At 40.5% G+C, this 7,500-nt stretch overlaps 1 protein-coding gene and 1 long non-coding RNA gene across 2 annotated transcripts in view; both read right to left on the bottom strand.

Annotated features, from left to right (window-relative positions):
* The window catches only part of LOC143285227 (sodium- and chloride-dependent GABA transporter 1-like), a 39,484-nt gene extending 39,219 nt beyond the window's left edge, over window positions 1-265 (bottom strand). The window contains exon 1 of the mRNA XM_076592479.1: window positions 1-265. This exon is cut by the window's left edge and continues 810 nt beyond it. The gene's annotated coding sequence lies outside the window, so the exon portion shown is untranslated.
* A 94-nt stretch (window positions 266-359) lies between these two features.
* LOC143285228 (uncharacterized) lies at window positions 360-6,124 on the bottom strand. The gene is made up of 3 exons (XR_013055677.1): window positions 6,035-6,124; window positions 3,996-4,561; window positions 360-1,138 (listed from the first exon to the last, which is right to left on the bottom strand). It is a non-coding gene; the product is annotated as an uncharacterized LOC143285228 (long non-coding RNA).
* Between the last annotated feature and the right edge of the window lie 1,376 nt (window positions 6,125-7,500).

Below are 7,500 nucleotides of genomic sequence, written 5' to 3' on the forward strand. Positions count from 1 at the left end.
GTCAAGGTATAACAGGGGACAATTGTTTACCGGAAGTAAAGCGTCACACCTCTTCACAAAGGTCGTAACACAGAATCAAGGAACCCAAAGACATGCGTAGTCGTGGCACACTCTCAGTGACCTTCACTGTGTGTGTCAAAAGTGGTTCAATGCGAATGCAAAGAAAATACTGAACGGAACCATTTACTCAGGATTTATCATTTCTATTTCCGCTGACACTTTGGAAATGTCAGAATTGTTGGGATACAGATAAAGTTCTAGATGCTAACTATATAGATTTTAATACCGTGCTGAATTCGCTCGCTGAAAAAAAACAAAAAACCAACAAACCCTGCTGTAATTCGCTTGCTGGAAAAAAAAAGTTTATGGCATACAGCACGAGTGATTATAGGGTTGAGTCAGTGTATGGGAATAAAAATGGATGTGGACAATCGGATGCAAAAAGACTTGAAGCCTCTCCCACTAACAGATGTCATGCCTGCTTTCATAATGGTCTTCTGGAACTGTCAGTGAAGATAACCTTCAAGCTTACGGGGAATGGGAACTCTACAGGATTTAATGTGAGCAATGTTTCTCTTGACACAGTAACAACAGGCAGCTGTGTGTATAATGATGGGAACTTGGCGCTTTGACAGCCCTTGGACATGGAAAATTGTTTTAATCAAAATTCTGGAATATTCCCGAAGTTAAAGAGTTTTGGCAGCCTTGTTTCTGTCGATGGTGATATACTGACTGACAAGATGGGTGCTTGGTAGTGCTGACGGCAAAAACTGCATTTATTATCATTTAGAACAATGTGTAAATAGAATTAACTTGACACAGAAGGAGGTAAAATTCGAACACGGTCATTGTCCATTCAGAAACTGAGGCACACGAAAACGTGGTTGACAACTCGATCAGTCCACGACCAATGTCCTTTTCTGGCTGTGTCACCAGTAAAATAACACGTCAAGTTTCTGTCCTATTATGTTGCACGTGCGCGTCCACGATTCGTTGGCTGCGGTCTATGGTGGCCGTATCAGAAACTGACGGACAGATTTTCATCCATAAGCAAAGCACAGTATTTTGTCAGGGGGTCGGCAGCAACATCGATGATGTCACTTCTGTGGTGTGAGTCTGCTTCCGTATCCTGTGTGATCTGTAAGTAAAGAGAGAGAGAGAGAGAGAAAAGAAATGGTGACCATTACCATGACAGTTGTAAAGCCAGGCCATTCATCCACCCACTTGTCCAGCTATCCCCAATCCCATTACTAAGCACAGATACATGCTAACTGCACACACACACACACACACACACACACACACACACACACACACACACACACACACACACACACACACACACACACACACACACACACACACACACACACACACACACGTCTAAAAACACTTATAGTGAATAGACGTTAAACTGAAGATAAAACACACACACACACACACACACACATATATATATACACATACACACATGTGCGCGCATGCACGCACGTACATGCATCTCCTCTCTCTCTCTCTCTCTCTCTCTCTCTCTCTCTCTCTCTCTGATTATTCTCTTTTATAGAGCTGAATTATGGGGTTGTTGATCATGCAGCACTTTTTGTGAAAAGGTAGCCTTCATATATCTGCACTTTTTTTTTTCTTTTCTTCCTTCTTCAAATAATGTTTGTAACTGTTGTAGTGAGTGTTTTTGAGCAATTACACCTTAGCAGAATTGGCCATGCTTCGTAACATGGCTAAAATTTTGATCCTTGAATAATAACGTTTTGAGTCCTGAGTACTCTCTCTGTCTCTGTCTCTGTCTCTGTCTCTCTCTCTCTCTCTCTCTCTCTCTCTCTCTCTCTCTCTCTCTCTCTCTATATATATATATATAACAAGATAAATCCCGGAATTGCTGACACCACTCCATGAAATTCATTCCACATGCGTAGATTCTCGAAAGAGAGCAACAAACAATGCTATAAAAAAATCATTAAAAAAAAAAAAACAAAGAAAGAAGAGAATCATCCTCCTTTATTGTACTCTCCAATTTTCGCCCATATGTATCCCTATGTCCGTTTAAACACATACCCACAATCATAACCCATAACGACTGGGTCTAATGGGGTCTAACTGTCCGTGATTTACTGAGATATTAAGTGCTTGTCACGGGCGGCATTGTGACAACATCATTGGCTTAACAACGGCACTTAGCATCACACTATAACAGCGGCCCAAAGCGGGCCCCCACCTTTGGCTGGTTTATAAACACCGGGACTAAAACGAAAGCCGCTAAACACAGTTGGTATCTGACCATAGTATGACCGTCAATTATGCTTGTAAATGTCACGGTCCATGTCGGACATGAGTCATCTTGACGTAGATTGTCCTGCTGAGAGGGTGGGTATACGTTCCTCTTCCCAAAAGAAAAATGTTACTCGACAGATTCCACAAATATTTTCAGATATACAAAGTATGCAAACACTGTCGATAACAGTTTTTAAAAAAACACATTAAAATCAACAACAACAACAACAACAACAACAACAACAACAACAACAAAAAACAACAAAAAACGGTAATCATCATTTGCCAAACTCAGATATGAAATGTTTCTATCATATAGAATAGTTAAAATAGTGGATTGTGCAGCAGTATTAACCTTGCTCGCTTTGTTGATTATTCTACAAGTTAGAGACCTCCATGCGCGAGTGCGAAACCTTTAATTCATCGGATTCTAAAGGTCCTTTATGATAGACAGAACGAAAGTACAGACACAGTGGACATCATACTGCAACATGAGTTGATAGTGTGACAGATTTTTGTTAGATATTGGACTCAATATTGTAACTTATGTTCAAAGTATTGAACGGCTGGCTAGAGAAGGGATGGAATTGTACTCTCAGACGAGCGTCGAAAATTAAAAGGAATCCCAAACGGATACTTCTTGACACGTTTTCCTGCATGCAGGTGATGTAGAAAAGGCGGCCGAGTCTAATCCTGTTTGTTTCTATCTGCTGTTTGCTAGTATGACTCATCAAAATGAGAACAGCAACGGTATTTCTCTAGATTATACTGAATGCGTAATGTTTTAAGAGGCAGATAAAAAGAGTAATTTTCTACAGATGATCGAAAATCCAGGCAGATTTTTAGATGTTACAAAATGCAGAACAAAAAAGGTTGATAAAATTCATGCAGTGCGAAAACGTCGAATACACGCAATAAGATAGGGTGAAGCTGAATACCCAGACATTCAGAGTGAGGGTGTGGGGTTTTTTTTGGTTTTTTTTTTCGTTTTTTATTTTGTTGTTGTTGTTTTAATGATGCATGGGAATAAAGATGGGGTAATGGTGCTGCCCCTGTGGGTATTCCTTTAGGTCCCGGCTGTACTCGAGTATTATGTCATGATGATTATAATATCCATGCATCAACCGGGTCGATAGATGGAGACATCTGTAGTGTCGATCCAAAATTTCAGCAATGCTCTCAAAGATGCTTCCAGGAGGTCGAAGACACTCGACTGTTGGGTCTCATTCTTCCCATTTGAGCCCACTTCTCAGCAGGAGCAGGCCAGAAGCAGAAAACCCCCACAGTGGTTAATGGCTGTGATCAATTTCCAACCCGTGGCCCGTCAGCATTATGATAATGATGATCATGATGTTCACAACTATCATCATCATCATCATCATCATCATCATCATCATCATTATCATCATCTTCTTCTTCTTCTTCATATCATCATCATATCATCAATCATATCATCATCTTGTTCGTCGTCATCGTATTATTATCATCATCATCATTATTATTATTATTGTTCTTGTTCTTGTTGTTCTCGTTGTTCTTGATGTTGTTCTTGCTCTTGTTTTTGTTAGTATTGTTAGCATTAGCATTATTATCCTAAACATTACCAGCATCATCACCGTCGTGTTCATTATTATCATTATTTTTGTCGTTCTCATCATTATCGTTATCAAACATACCGCAAACGGGTACACAAAGACAGAAAGACTCACCTCTGCTGTGTAAGCTTCGTTTTACACGCGCATGTTCCAGAATCGCCAGCCCAGCATCCTCCTGACAATTAAGACAGCAGTCGCATTCCGTTATGGTGCCAGAGAATTTAGTTTCCACCGACTGGGTGTTTATTAAAATCCAACTGACTGTTGTCGCCACATCCACTCTTTTTCCGCTGCAGTCTTTTAAGCTGGCAAGGGGAGAGTATGACAGAGAGCGGTGAGGACGAGAGTTACCTGTCGTCGTTTGTTCATGGAGGTCATTCTTCGCGAGACAGTCACTCCAAAGCTGCACTTATCTCCCCTTCTGGCTTTCACGAAGGTCTCTGGAGGTTTGTGGGTGTCCTTTTTTCCTTTATACGGAGTTTATTGACAATACTGTGGATGGTGCTGTTTGTTAATTAACGAATGGAGAATCTTAACTGTCATCAGATGTGTGTAGCCGTTTTCTGTTCACATTGACTGTGTTGTTGGTTAAAGCACGGAGAATCTAAACTGTCGTCAGAACGCGCATTGCAGTTTTCTGTACACAGCCGGTGAGGTCCGTTCTGCGTGTCGAACAAAGTCTGAAGATTCAGGAGCAGAGCCAGAACCCACATGGGCGGTAACCCAAATAATAACAAAAACATAACAGATAAATAAACAAACAGACCGCAGTTCTAACTCACAATTTAGAATAACAAATTATGAAGCACATGGAGACAAGAATTTTTGCAAACAAAAAAAGCAAATCAACCTAAACTCAGCAAAAGAGGAGAGGGGGGAACAACATACGAAGGAAGTGAAATAAGCTTTGCCAAAACACGTGAAAACGAGACAAGACAGGACAGGACAGGAAAAGACAGGACAGGAAAAGACAGGACAGGACAGGACAAGACAGGACAGGACAGGACAGGACAGGACAAGACAAGACAGGACAGGACAGGACAGGACAGGACAGGACAAGACAGGACAGGACAGGACAGGAAAAGACAGGACAGGACAAGACAGGACAAGTCGAAGCGAAAAGGCCAAGAGACACCAAGCCAAAACGAAGATAAGACGAAACCGACCGTTTTAAAAAAGTCAAGAAAATGCATGACATGACCATTCAGGCTAAACAGAGGCAAACAAGTCAAGCCAGAACAAGACTGAAGCAAGACCAAGACAAGGCCATTCAACACACACTATACCAATTCAACACACGCTATACCAATTCAACACACACCATACCAATTCAACACACACTACACCAATTCAAAGCATATGAAGACAACCGATTCGAGACTAATTCAACATTATTCAAAACAAAACGACAGCAAAAAATGAGATGTCTCTGCAAATTTAGAAGAAAATAAATCAGAAAAAAAGAACACAAAATTTTCTAACAGCAGGCATTTCAATTTTTTTCTGCAAGCTTTTGATACCGTATGAAAACGATATCAACATGTACACATCACTGGATAGAAGTAGAAACCTCAATTTTTTAAGATAAATAAATAAATAAATATATATATCTATATATATATATATACATATATATATATATATATATATATAATGACTGTCGTGACTCTCCAGGACATAATTCCAGTGGATAAAGCAATGCAAATAATTATTTGAAATGTCATAAACATCATCACTGCACGCCTTTCAAATCATCAGCTAATGAAATGAGGGACAATACGTTTTATCACCAGAGAACAAAAAAAAGCAACAATAATTTTCTTCTTTTTTTCTGTCGAGAACGTTTTTTTTCAAAAAAAATGTAATTCCTAGCAATACTAAAGCAGCTATACAACAGAAAACTAAAAGCACAACAAGCTAATTATATATCTGTGCCGTCAATAACTTAAAGGGCATGCAAAAACAAAACCATAAAAAGCATGCAAGACAATAATCATAAGACAGCTGAACAATACAAACAGCTTTTTTTGTGACTAAATATATCGCGGTCATAACTGCAAGAAGAGATTAACTTTTTAGCTACTCACGGCACGTTGGATAAGGAGAAGAAGAAGAAAGAAGAAAAAAATACAGAAAAGAAAAAAAATTCCCACCACCAAGTTTGACGATGAAGAAGAAGCAAGGAAGTCGACAAGTCTTTCTTGTACCGCTGTTCACACGCGGTCCCAAAAGCCAGCTGCGAGAGCTGAAATCTGCGGTCCTCTGCCTCCCTCCAACAGCGATGGGGATGGGGGGAGAAAGGGCGAGAGGGGGCCGGGGGTGGGGTGGGGGGGGAGCTCACGGTTATGGTGGGGGGCAAAGATGGGTGACAGCCTGGTTGGGTGGGGGGAGGGGACGGGGGGTAGGGGGGGTTGATGTGACGGAAGAGAGAGAGAGTGAGAGGAGGGGGTTATAGGGGATGTCGATGGCTTCGTGCTCAAAGGGCTGGCCTGCTGAGAAACGGGTTTAAAAGAGTTAAACGATGGAGCGGACTTTTTTTTTTTCTTCTTCTTTTTGTTTTTCTGGTGTGGCGGACGTTTTTTTGTTTTTTGTTGTTGTTTTTTCCAGTGCATATTTTACAAACGCTGACTAGATCGCATTCCATCGCACGCGAGCACCTGCACGCGAACGTTCATACACTCATGCACGCGATGATAACACGGGCTTGCGTGCGCACGCGCTTACGCACCCATGCACGCACGCACGCATGCACACACATAAACAGACACAGTCTTCAAAATTAGGTATTGCCGAGAGTTGTTAAACACACACACACACACACACACACACACACACACACACACACACACACACACACACACACACACACACACACACACACTCGCAACAAATAAACAATTTTACCTTTTTTTTCAAGTTTTACTCATCATTTATTCCTCACCAATATGGACAAAAATGAACAAAACCTTCGTTGTAAACCCAGGAGCTAAAATCTGGCTCTTCTCTAGGGAAACTCTTTTAGACAAAGAGCTAATGCTACACATCGAAATTAGACTTTGAAATACTAGGATCACATCACGTTTCCTATATTTGAAACACTAGGATCACATCACGTTTCCTATATTTGAAACACTAGGATCACATCACGTTTCCTATATTTGAAACACTAGGATCACATCACGTTTCCTATATTTGAAACACTAGGATCACATCACGTTTCCTGTATTTGAAACACTAGGATCACATCACGTTTCCTATATTTGAAACACTAGGATCACATCACGTTTCCTATATTTGAAACACTAGGATCACATCACGTTTCCTATATTTGAAACACTAGGATCACATCACGTTTCCTATATTTGAAACACTAGGATCACATCACGTTTCCTATACTTGAAACACTAGGATCACATCACGTTTCCTATATCTGAAACACTAGGATCACATCACGTTTCCTATACTTGAAACACTAGGATCACATCACGTTTCCTATATTTGAAACACTAGGATCACATCACGTTTCCTATATTTGAAACACTAGGATCACATCACGTTTCCTATATTTGAAACACTAGGATCACATCACGTTTCCTGTATTTGAAACACACACACAAAG

This window comes from Babylonia areolata, chromosome 8 (genome assembly GCF_041734735.1).
Source record: "Babylonia areolata isolate BAREFJ2019XMU chromosome 8, ASM4173473v1, whole genome shotgun sequence".
NCBI lineage: Eukaryota > Metazoa > Mollusca > Gastropoda > Neogastropoda > Buccinidae > Babylonia > Babylonia areolata.